We start from the raw sequence: 15661 nt of genomic DNA, 5'->3' as shown, positions 1-15661 counted from the left end.
TTTTACATAGAGTGTAATATATATTTACTGTCATTTTTGATATTTTATTTAGAGTGTATAATATACCTTTGGTGTAATTATTGATATTTTATGTACAGTATATTAAATATAATTACTGAAGATTTTGATAGTTTATTTACAGTATATATTACGCATATTTGGTGTACTTTTTGCTATTTTATGTACAGTAGATAATATATATTTACTGTAATTTTTGATATTTTATTTACAGTATGTAAAATATATTTCGTGTACTTTTAGTTAATATTATATGTACAATATATGAAATATATTTACTGTACTTTCTGATATTTTATGTACAGTATATAATATATATTTGGTGTACTTTTGTTATTTTATGTAAATTATATAATATATATTTGTTGTAGTTTTTGATATTTTGCATAGAGTGTAATATATATTTACTGTCCTTTTTGATATTTAATTTAGAGTGTATAATATAAATTTGGTGTAATTATTGATATTTTATGTACAGTATATTAAATATAATTACTGAAGATTTTGATAGTTTATTTACAGTATATATAACACATATTTGGTGTACTTTTTGATATTTTATGTACAGTAGATAATATATACTTACTGAAATTTTTCATATTTTATTTACAGTATGTAAAATGTATTTGGTGTACTTTTAGTTAATATCATATGTACAATATATGAAATATATTTACTGTACATTTTGATATTTTATGTACTGTATATAATATATATTTGGTGTACTTTTGATATTTTATGTAAATTATATTATATATATTTGGTGTAATTTTTGATATTTTACATAGGGTGTGTAATATATATTTACTGTACTTTTTGATATTTTCTTTACAGTATATAATATACATTTGGTTTAATTTTTGATATTTTATGTACATTATGTGATATATATTTACTGTACTTTTTGATATATTATTTACAGTATAGAAAATGTATTTTGTGTAGTTTTAGTTAATATTATAACTACAATATATGAAATAAAGTTACTGTACTTTTTGATATTTAATGTACAGTATATAATAAATATTTGGTGTACTTTTGATATTTTACGTACAGTATGTAATATATATTTACTGTACTTTTTGATATTTTATTTACAGTATATAAAATGTATTTGGTGTACTTTTAGTTAATATTACATATACAATATATGAAATATATTTACTGTATTTTTGATATTTTATGTACAGTATACAAGATATATTTGCTGTCCTTTTGATATTTTATATAAATTATATAACATATATTTGGTGTAGTTTTTGATGTTTTACATAGGGTGTGTAATATATATTTAATGTACATTTGATATTTTGTTTACAGTATATAAAATGTATTTGGTGTAGTTTTAGTTAATATTATATGTACAATATATGAAATATATTTACTGTACTTTTTGATATTTTATGTACAGTATATAATATATATTTGGTGTACTTTTGATATTTTATGAAAATTATATAATATATATTTGGTGTAGTATTTGATATTTTACATAGAGTGTAATATATATTTACTGTCCTTTTTGATATTTTATTTAGAGTGTATAAAATACATTTGGTGTAATTTTTGATATTTAATGTACAGTTTATTAATATAATTACTGAAGATTTTGATAGTTTATTTACAGTATATATAACACATATTTGGTGTACTTTTTGATATTTCATGTACAGTAGATAATATATACTTACTGTAATTTTTTATATTTTATGTACCGTATGTAAAATGTATTTGTTGTACTTTTAGTTAACATTATATGTACAATATATGAAATATATTTACTGTACTTTTTGATATTTTATGTACAGTATATAATGTATATTTGGTGTACTTTTGATATTTTATGTAAATTATATAATATATATTTGGTGTAGTTTTTGATATTTTACATAGAGTGTAATATATATTTACTGTCCTTTTTGATATTTTATTTAGTGTGTATAATATACATTTGGTGTAATTTTTGATATTTTATGTACAGTATATTAAATATAATTACTGAAGATTTTGATAGTTTATTTACAGTATATATAACACATATTTGGTGTACATTTTGATATTTTATGTACGGTAGGTAATATATACTTACTGTAATTTTTGATATTTTATTTACAGTATGTAAAATGTATTTGTTGTTCTTGTAGTTAATATTATATGTACAATATATGAAATATATTTACTGTACTTTTTGATATTTTATGTACAGTATATAATATATATTTGGTGTACTTTTGATATTTTATGTAAATTATATAATATATATTTGGTGTAGTTTTTGATATTTTACAAAGAATGTATTATATATTTACTGTCGTTTTTGATATTTTATTTAGAATGTATAATATACATTTGGTGTAATTTTTGATATTTTATGTACAGTATATTAAATATAATTACTGAAGATTTTGATAGTTTATTTACAGTATATATAACACATATTTGGTGTACTTTTTGATATTTTATGTATAGTAGATAATATACATTTACTATAATTTTTGATATTTTCTATACAGTATATAAAATGTATTTGGTGTACTTTTAGTTAATATTATATGTACAATACATGAAATATATTTCCTGTACTTTTTGATATTTTATGGACACTATGTAATATATATTTGGTGTACTTTTGATATTTTATGTAAATTATATAATATATATTTGGTGTAGTTTTTGCTATTTTACATAGTGTGTAATATATATTTACTGTCCTTTTTGATATTTTATTTAGAGTGTATAATATACATTTGGTGTAATTTTTGATATTTTATGTACAGTATATTAAATATAATTACTGAAGATTTTGATAGTTTATTTACAGTATATATATCACATATTTGGTGTACTTTTTGATATTTTATGTACAGTAGATAATATGTACTTAGTGTAATTTTTGATATTTTATTTACAGTATGTAAAATATATTTGGTGTACCTTTAGTTAATATTATATGTACAATATATCAAATATATTTACTGTACTTTTTGATATTTTATGTACAGTATATAATATATATTTGGTGTACTTTTGATATTTTATGTAAATTATATAATATATATTTGGTGTATTTTTTGATATTTTACATAGAGTGTAATATATATTTACTGTCATTTTTGATATTTTATTTAGAGTGTATAATATACATTTGGTGTAATTATTGATATTTTATGTACAGTATATTTAATATAATTAATGAAGGTTTTGATAGTTTATTTACAGTATATATAACACATGTTTGGTGTACTTTTTGATATTTTATGTATAGTAGATACTATATACTTACTGTAATTTTTGATATTTTATTTACAGTATGTAAAATATATTTGGTGTACCTTTATTTAATATTATATGTACAATATATGAAATATATTTACCGTACTTTTTGATATCTTATGTACAGTATATAATATATATTTGGTGTACTTTTGATATTTTATGTAAATTATAGAATATATATTTGGTGTAGTTTTTGATATTTTACATAGAGTGTAATATATATTTACTGTCATTTTTGATATTTTATTTAGAGTGTATAATATACCTTTGGTGTAATTATTGATATTTTATGTACAGTATATTAAATATAATTACTGAAGATTTTGATAGTTTATTTACAGTATATATTACGCATATTTGGTGTACTTTTTGCTATTTTATGTACAGTAGATAATATATATTTACTGTAATTTTTGATATTTTATTTACAGTATGTAAAATATATTTCGTGTACTTTTAGTTAATATTATATGTACAATATATGAAATATATTTACTGTACTTTCTGATATTTTATGTACAGTATATAATATATATTTGGTGTACTTTTGTTATTTTATGTAAATTATATAATATATATTTGTTGTAGTTTTTGATATTTTGCATAGAGTGTAATATATATTTACTGTCCTTTTTGATATTTAATTTAGAGTGTATAATATAAATTTGGTGTAATTATTGATATTTTATGTACAGTATATTAAATATAATTACTGAAGATTTTGATAGTTTATTTACAGTATATATAACACATATTTGGTGTACTTTTTGATATTTTATGTACAGTAGATAATATATACTTACTGAAATTTTTCATATTTTATTTACAGTATGTAAAATGTATTTGGTGTACTTTTAGTTAATATCATATGTACAATATATGAAATATATTTACTGTACATTTTGATATTTTATGTACTGTATATAATATATATTTGGTGTACTTTTGATATTTTATGTAAATTATATTATATATATTTGGTGTAATTTTTGATATTTTACATAGGGTGTGTAATATATATTTACTGTACTTTTTGATATTTTCTTTACAGTATATAATATACATTTGGTTTAATTTTTGATATTTTATGTACATTATGTGATATATATTTACTGTACTTTTTGATATATTATTTACAGTATAGAAAATGTATTTTGTGTAGTTTTAGTTAATATTATAACTACAATATATGAAATAAAGTTACTGTACTTTTTGATATTTAATGTACAGTATATAATAAATATTTGGTGTACTTTTGATATTTTACGTACAGTATGTAATATATATTTACTGTACTTTTTGATATTTTATTTACAGTATATAAAATGTATTTGGTGTACTTTTAGTTAATATTACATATACAATATATGAAATATATTTACTGTATTTTTGATATTTTATGTACAGTATACAAGATATATTTGCTGTCCTTTTGATATTTTATATAAATTATATAACATATATTTGGTGTAGTTTTTGATGTTTTACATAGGGTGTGTAATATATATTTAATGTACATTTGATATTTTGTTTACAGTATATAAAATGTATTTGGTGTAGTTTTAGTTAATATTATATGTACAATATATGAAATATATTTACTGTACTTTTTGATATTTTATGTACAGTATATAATATATATTTGGTGTACTTTTGATATTTTATGAAAATTATATAATATATATTTGGTGTAGTATTTGATATTTTACATAGAGTGTAATATATATTTACTGTCCTTTTTGATATTTTATTTAGAGTGTATAAAATACATTTGGTGTAATTTTTGATATTTAATGTACAGTTTATTAATATAATTACTGAAGATTTTGATAGTTTATTTACAGTATATATAACACATATTTGGTGTACTTTTTGATATTTCATGTACAGTAGATAATATATACTTACTGTAATTTTTTATATTTTATGTACCGTATGTAAAATGTATTTGTTGTACTTTTAGTTAACATTATATGTACAATATATGAAATATATTTACTGTACTTTTTGATATTTTATGTACAGTATATAATGTATATTTGGTGTACTTTTGATATTTTATGTAAATTATATAATATATATTTGGTGTAGTTTTTGATATTTTACATAGAGTGTAATATATATTTACTGTCCTTTTTGATATTTTATTTAGTGTGTATAATATACATTTGGTGTAATTTTTGATATTTTATGTACAGTATATTAAATATAATTACTGAAGATTTTGATAGTTTATTTACAGTATATATAACACATATTTGGTGTACATTTTGATATTTTATGTACGGTAGGTAATATATACTTACTGTAATTTTTGATATTTTATTTACAGTATGTAAAATGTATTTGTTGTTCTTGTAGTTAATATTATATGTACAATATATGAAATATATTTACTGTACTTTTTGATATTTTATGTACAGTATATAATATATATTTGGTGTACTTTTGATATTTTATGTAAATTATATAATATATATTTGGTGTAGTTTTTGATATTTTACAAAGAATGTATTATATATTTACTGTCGTTTTTGATATTTTATTTAGAATGTATAATATACAATTGGTGTAATTTTTGATATTTTATGTACAGTATATTAAATATAATTACTGAAGATTTTGATAGTTTATTTACAGTATATATAACACATATTTGGTGTACTTTTTGATATTTTATGTACAGTAGATAATATACATTTACTATAATTTTTGATATTTTCTATACAGTATATAAAATGTATTTGGTGTACTTTTAGTTATTATTATATGTACAATATAAGAAATATATTTTCTGTACTTTTTTATATTTTATGTACAGTATATAATATATATTTGGTGTACTTTTGATATTTCATGTAAATTATATAATATATATTTGGTGTAGTTTTTGATATTTTACATAGAGTGTAATATATCTTTACTGTCGTTTTTGATATATTATTTAGACTGTATAATATACATTTGGTGTAATTTTTGATATTTTATGAACAGTATAGTAAATATAATTACTGAAGATTTTGATAGTTTATTTACAGTATATATAACACATATTTGGTGTACTTTTTGATATTTTATGTACAGTAGATAATATATACTTACTGAAATTTTTCATATTTTATTTACAGTATGTAAAATGTATTTGGTGTACTTTTAGTTAATATTATATGTACAATATTTGAAATATATTTACTGTACATTTTGATATTTTATGTACAGTATATAATATATATTTGGTGTGCTTTTGATATTTTATGTAAATTATATAATATATATTTGGTGTAGTTTTTGATATTTTACATAGGGTGTGTAATATATATTTACTGTACTTTTTGATATTTTATTTACAGTATATAATATACATTTGGTGTAATTTTTGATATTTTATGTACATTATGTAATATATATTTACTGTAATTTTTGATATATTATTTACAGTATATAAAATGTATTTTGTGTAGTTTTAGTTAATATTATATGTACAATATATGAAATAAAGTTACTGTACTTTTTGATATATTATGTACAGTATATAAAAAATATTTGGTGTACTTTTGATATTTTACATACAGTATGTAATATATATTTACTGTACTTTTTGATATTTTATTTACAGTATATAAAATGTATTTGGTGTACTTTTAGTTAATATTATATATACAATGTATGAAATATATTTACTGTACTTTTTGATATTTTATGTACAGTATACAAGATGTATTTGCTGTCCTTTTGATATTTTATGTAAATTATATAATATAAATTTGGTGTAGTTTTTGATGTTTACATAGGGTGTGTAATATATATTTAATGTAATTTTGATATTTTATTTACAGTATATAAAATGTATTTGGTGTAGTTTTAGTTAATATTATATGTACAATATATGAAATATATTTACTGTACTTTTTGATATTTTATGTACTGTATATAATATATATTTGGTGTACTTTTGATATTTTATGAAAATTATATAATATATATTTGGTGTAGTTTTTGATATTTTACATAGAGTGTAATATATATTTACTGTCAATTTTGATATTTTATTTAGGGTGTATAATATACATTTCGTGTAATTTTTGATATTTTATGTACAGTTTATTAAATATAATTACTGAAGATTTTGATAGTTTATTTACAGTATATATAACACATATTTGGTGTACTTTTTGATATTTTATGTACAGTAGATAATATATACTTACTGTAAATTTTTATATTTTATTTACCGTATGTAAAATGTATTTGTTGTACTTTTAGTTAATATTATATGTACAATATATGAAATATATTTACTGTACTTTTTGATATTTTATGTACAGTATATAATGTATATTTGGTGTACTTTTGATATTTTATGTAAATTATATAATATATATTTGGGGTAGTTTTTGATATTTTACATAGAGTGTAATATATATTTACTGTCCTTTTTGATATTTTATTTAGAGTGTATAATATACATTTGGTGTAATTTTTGATATTTTATGTACAGTATATTAAATATAATTACTGAAGATTTTGATAGTTTATTTACAGTATATATAACACATATTTGGTGTACTTTTTGATATTTTATGTACAGTAGATAATATATACTTACTGTAATTTTTGATATTTTATTTACAGTATATAAAATGTATTTGGTGTACTTTTACTTAATATTATATGTACAATATATGAAATATATTTACTGTAGTTTTTGATATTTTATGTACAGTATATAATATATATTTGGTGTCCTTTTGATATTTTATGTAAATTATATAATATATATTTGGTGTAGTTTTTGATATTTTACATAGAGTATAATATATATTTACTGTCCTTTTTGATATTTTATTTAGAGTGTATAATATACATTTGGTGTAATTTTTGATATTTTATGTACAGTATATTAAATATAATTACTGAAGATTTTGATAGTTTATTTACAGTATATATAACACATATTTGGTGTACATTTTGATATTTTATGTACGGTAGATAATATATACTTACTGGAATTTTTGATATTTTACTTACAGTATGTAAAATGTATTTGTTGTTCTTTTAGTTAATATTATATGTACAATATATGAAATATATTTACTGTACTTTTTGATATTTTATGTACAGTATATAATATATATTTGGTGTTCTTTTGATATTTTATGTAAATTATATAATATAAACTTGGTGTAGTTTTTGATATTTTACATAGAGTGTAATATATATTTACTGTCATTTTTGATATTTTATTTAGAACGTATAATATATATTTGGTGTAATTATTGATATTTTATGTACAGTATATTAAATATAATTACTGAAGATTTTGATAGTTTATTTACAGTATATATAACACATATTTGGTGTACTTTTTGATATTTTATGTACAGTAGATAATATATACTTACTGTAATTTTTGCTATTTTATTTACAGTATATAAAATGTATTTGTTGTAGTTTTAGTTAATATTATATGTACAATATATGAAATATATTTACTGTACTTTTTGATATTTTATGTACAATATATAATATATATTTGGTGTATTTTGATATTTTATGTAAATTATATAATATATATTTGGTGTAGTTTTTGATATTTTACATAGAGTGTAATATATATTTACTGTCCTTTTTGATATTTTATTTAGAGTGTATAATATACATTTGGTGTAATTTTTGATATTTTATGTACAGTTTATTATATATAATTACTGAAGATTTTGATAGTTTATTTACAGTATATATAACACATATTTGGTGTACTTTTTGATATTTTATGTACAGTAGATAATATATACTTACTGTAATTTTTTATATTTTATTTACCGTATGTAAAATGTATTTGTTGTACTTTTAGTTAATATTATATGTACAATATATGAAATATATTTACTGTACTTTTTGATATTTTATGTAGAGTATATAATGTATATTTGGTGTACTTTTGATATTTTATGTAAATTATATAATATATATTTGTTGTAGTTATTGATATTTTACATAGAGTGTAATATATATTTACTGTCCTTTTTGATATTTTATTTAGAGTGTATAATATACATTTGGTGTAATTTTTGATATTTTATGTACAGTATACTATATATAATTACTGAAGATTTTGATAATTTATTTACAGTATATATAACACATATTTGGTGTACTTTTTGATATTTTATGTACAGTAGATAATATATATTTACTGTAATTTTTGATATTTTATTTACAGTATATAAAGTGTATTTGGTGTAATTTTAGTTAATATTATATGTACAATATATGAAATATATTTACTGTACTTTTTGATATTTTATGTACAGTATATCATATATATTTGGTGTACTTTTGATATTTTATGTAAATTATATAATATATATTTGGTGTAGTTTTTGATATTTTACATAGAGTATAATATATATTTACTGTCCTTTTTGATATTTTATTTAGAGTGTATAATATATATTTGGTGTAATTTTTGATATTTTATGTACAGTATATTAAATATAATTACTGAAGATTTTGATAGTTTATTTACAGTATATATAACACATATTTGGTGTACTTTTTGATATTTTATGTACGGTAGATAATATATACTTACTGGAATTTTTGATATTTTATTTACAGTGTGTAAAATGTATTTGTTGTTCTTTTAGTTAATATTATATGTACAATATATGAAATATATTTACTGTACTTTTTGATATTTTATGTACAGTATATAATATATATTTGGTGTTCTTTTGATATTTTATGTAAATTATAAAATATGTATTTTGTGTAGTTTTTGATGTTTTACATACAGTGTAATATATATTTACTGTCGCTTTTGATATTTTATTTAGAATGTATAATATACATTTGGTGTAATTATTGATAATTTATGTACAGTATATTAAATATAATTACTGAAGATTTTGATAGTTTATTTACAGTATGTATAACACATATTTGGTGTACTTTTTGATATTTTATGTACAGTAGATAATATATACTTACTGTAATTTTTGATATTTTATTTATAGTATATAAAATGTATTTGGTGTACTTTTAGTTAATATTATATGTACAATATATGAAATATATTTACTGTACTTTTTGATATATTAGGTACAGTATATAATATATATTTGGTGTACTTTTGATATTTTATGTAAATTATATAATATATATTTGGTGTAGTTTTTGATATTTTACATAGAGTATAATATATATTTACTGTCCTTTTTAATATTTTATTTAGAGTGTATAATATACATTTGGTGTAATTTTTGATATTTTATGTACAGTATATTAAATATAATTACTGAAGATTTTGATAGCTTACAGTATATATAACACATACTTGGTGTACTTTTTGATATTTGATGTACGGTAGATAATATATACTTACTGTAATTGTTGATATTTTATTTACAGTATGTAAAATGTATTTGTTGTTCTTTTAGTTAATATTATATGTACAATATATGAAATATATTTACTGTACTTTTTGATATTTTATGTACAGTATATAATATATATTTGGTGTACTTTGATATTTTATGTAAATTATATAATATGTATTTGGTGTAGTTTTTGATATTTTACATAGAGTGTAATATATATTTACTGTCCTTTTTGATATTTTATTTAGAATGTATAATATACATTTGGTGTAATTATTGATATTTAATGTACAGTATATTAAATATAATTACTGAAGATTTTGATAGTTTATTTACAGTATATATAACACATATTTGGTGTACTTTTTGATATTTTATGTACAGTAGATAATATATACTTACTGTAATTTTTGATATTTTATTTACAGTATGTAAAATGTATTTGGTGTACTTTTAGTTAATATTATATGTACAATATATGAAATATATTTACTGTACTTTTTGATATTTTATGTACAGTATATAATATATATTTGGTGTACTTTGATATTTTATGTAAATTATATAATATATATTTGGTGTAGTTTTTGATATTTTACATAGAGTGTAATATATATTTACTGTCCTTTTTGATATTTTATTTAGAGTGTATAATATACATTTGGTGTAATTTTTGATATTTTATGTACAGTATATTAAATATAATTACTGAAGATTTTGATAGTTTATTTACAGTATATATAACACATATTTGGTGTACTTTTTGATATTTTATGTACAGTAGATAATATATACTTACTGTAATTTTTGATATTTTATTTACAGTATGTAAAATGTATTTGGTGTAGTTTCAGTTAATATTATATGTACAATATATGAAATACATTTACTGTACTTTTTGATATTTTATGTACAGTATATAATATATATTTGGTGTACTTTTGATATTTTATGTAAATTATACAATATATATTTGGTGTAGTTTTATGTTTTACATAGGGTGTGTAATATATATTTAATGTTCTTTTTGATATTTTATTTACAGTATATAAAATGTATTTGGTGTAGTTTTAGTTAATATTATATGTACAATATATGAAATATATTTAATGTACTTTTTGATAATTTATGTACAGTATATAATATATATTTGGTGTACTTTTGATATTTTATGTAAATTATATAATATATATTTGGTGTAGTTTTTGATATTTTACATAGAGTGTAATATATATTTACTATCCTTTTTGATATTTTATTTAGAGTGTATAATACACATTTGGTGTAATTTTTGATATTTTATGTACAGTATATTAAATATAATTACTGAAGATTTTGATAATTTATTTACAGTATATATAACACATATTCGGTGTACTTTTTGATATTTTATGTACAGTAGATAATATATATTTACTGTAATTTTTGATATTTTATTTACAGTATATAAAATGTATTTGGTGTACTTTTAGTTAATATTATATGTACAATATATGAAATATATTTACCGTACTTTTTGATATTTTATGTACAGTATATAATATATATTTGGTGTACTTTTGATATTTTATGTAAATTATATAATATATATTTGGTGTGGTTTTTGATATTTTACATAGTGTATAATATATATTTACTGTCCTTTTTGATATTTTATTTAGAATGTATAATATACATTTTGTGTAATTTTTGATATTTTATGTACAGTATATTAAATATAATTACTGAAGTTTTTGATAGTTTATTTACAGTATATATAACACATATTTGGTGTACATTTTGATACTTTATGTACGGTAGATAATATATACTTACTGGAATTTTTGATATTTTACTTACAGTATGTAAAATGTATTTGTTGTTCTTTTAGTTAATATTATACGTACAATATATGAAATATATTTACTGAACTTTTTGATATTTTATGTACAGTACATAATATATATTTGGTGTTCTTTTGATATTTTATGTAAATTATATAATATATACTAGGTGTAGTTTTTGATGTTTTACATAGAGTGTAATATATATTTACTGTCATTTTTGATATTTTATTTAGAATGTATAATATACATTTGGTGTAATTATTGATATTTTATGTACAGTATATTAAATATAATTACTGAAGATTTTGATAGTTTATTTACAGTATATATAACACATATTTGGTGTACTTTTTGATATTTTATATACAGTAGATAATATATACTTACTGTAATTTTTGATATTTTATTTACAGTATATAAAATGTATTTGGTGTAGTTTTAGTTAATATTATATGTACAATATATGAAATATATTTACTGTACTTTTTGATATTTTATGTACAGTATATAATATATATTTGGTGTACTTTTGATATTTTATGTAAATTATATAATATATATTTGGTGTAGTTTTTGATATTTTACATAGAGTGTAATATATATTTACTGTCGTTTTTGATATTTTATTTAGAGTGTATAATATACATTTGGTGTAATTTTTGATATTTTATGTACAGTTTATTAAATATAATTACTGAAGATTTTGATAGTTTATTTACAGTATATATAACACATATTTGGTGTACTTTTTGATATTTTATGTACGGAAGATAATATATACTTACTGTAATTTTTGATATTTTATTTACAGTATGTAAAATGTATTTGTTGTTCTTATAGTTAATATTATATGTACAATATATGAAATATATTTACTGTACTTTTTGATATTTTATGTACAGTATATAATATATATTTGGTGTACTTTTGATATTTTATGTAAATTATATAATATATATTTGGTGTAGTTTTTGATATTTTACATAGAGTGTAATATATATTTACTGTCCTTTTTTATATTTTATTTAGAATGTATAACATACATTTGGTGTAATTATTGATATTTAATGTACAGTATATTAAATATAATTACTGAAGATTTTGATAGTTTATTTACAGTATATATAACACATATTTGGTGTACTTTTTGATATTTTATGTACAGTAGATAATATATACTTACTGTAATTTTTGATATTTTATTTGCAGTATGTAAAATGTATTTGGTGTACTTTTAGTTAATATTATATGTACAATATATGAAATACATTTACTGTACTTTTTGATATTTTATGTACAGTATATAATATATATTTGGTGTACTTTTGATATTTTATGTAAATTATAGAATATAAATTTGGTGTAGTTTTTGATATTTTACATAGAGTGTAATATATATTTACTGTCCTTTTTGATATTTTATTTAGAGTGTATAATATACATTTGGTGTAATTTTTGATATTTTATGTACAGTATATTAAATATAATTACTGAAGGTTTTGATAGTTTATTTACAGTATATATAACACATATTTGGTGTACTTTTTGATATTTTATGTACAGTAGATAATATATACTTACTGTAATTTTTGATATTTTATTTACAGTATGTAAAATGTATTTGGTGAAGTTTTAGTTAATATTATATGTACAATATATGAAATACATTTACTGTACTTTTTGATATTTTATGTACAGTATATTAAATATAATTACTGAAGATTTTGATAGTTTATTTACAGTATATATAAGACATATTTGGTGTACTTTTTGATATTTTATGTACGGTAGATAATATATACTTACTGGAATTTTTGATATTTTATTTACAGTTTGTAAAATGTATTTGTTGTTCTTTTAGTTAATATTATATGTACAATATATGAAATATATTTACTGTACTTTTTGATATTTTATGTACAGTATATAATATATATTTGGTGTTCTTTTCATATTTTATGTAAATTATATAATATATATTTGGTGTAGTTTTTGATATTTTACATAGAGTGTAATATATATTTACTGTCATTTTTGATATTTTATTTTGAGTGTATAATATACATTTGGTGTAACTTTTGATATTTTATGTACAGTATATTAAATGTAATTACTGAAGATTTTGATAGTTTATTTACAGTATATATAACACATATTTGGTGTACTTTTTGATATTTTAGGTACAGTAGATAATATACATTTACTATAATTTTTGATATTTTATTTACAGTATATAAAATGTATTTGGTGTACTTTTAGTTAATATTATATGTACAATATATGAAATATATTTACTGTACTTTTTGATATTTTATGTACAGTATATAATATATATTTGGTGTACTTTGATATTTTATGTAAATTATATAATATATATTTGATGTAGTTTTTGATATTTTACATAGAGTGTAATATATATTTACTGTCATTTTTGATATTTTATTTAGAGTGTATAATATACATTTGGTGTAATTTTTGATATTTTATGAACAGTATAAAATATAATTACTGAAGATTTTGATAGTTCATTTACAGTATATATAACACCTATTTGGTGTACTTTTTGATATTTTATGTACAGTAGATTATATATACTTACTGGAATTTTTATATTTTATTTACAGTATGTAAAATGTATTTGGTGCAATTTTAGTTAATATTTATGTACAATATATGAAATATATTTACTGTACTTTTTGATATTTTATGTAGAGTATATAATATATAATTGGTGTACTTTTGATATTTTATGTAAATTATATAATATATATTTGGTGTAGTTTTTGATATTTTACATAGAGTGTAACATATATTTACTGTCCTTTTCGATATTTTATTTAGAGTGTATAATATACGTTTGGTGTAATTTTTGATATTTTATGAACAGTATATTAAATATAATTACTGAAGATTTTGATAGTTTATTTACAGTATATATAACACATATTTGGTGTGCTTTTTGATATTTTATGTACAGTAGATAATATATACTTACTGTAAATTTTATATTTTATTTACAGTATGTAAAATGTATTTGGTGTAATTTTAGTTAATATTATATGTACAATATATGAAATATATTTACTGTAATTTTTGATGTTCTATGTACAGTAGATAATATATACTTATTGTAATTTTTGATATTTTATTTACAGTATG

This window comes from Pan paniscus, chromosome 14 (genome assembly GCF_029289425.2).
Source record: "Pan paniscus chromosome 14, NHGRI_mPanPan1-v2.0_pri, whole genome shotgun sequence".
Taxonomy (NCBI): Eukaryota; Metazoa; Chordata; class Mammalia; order Primates; family Hominidae; genus Pan; species Pan paniscus.
The sequence above is the reverse complement of the archived record's forward strand: the minus strand, read 5'-3'. Positions refer to the sequence as shown.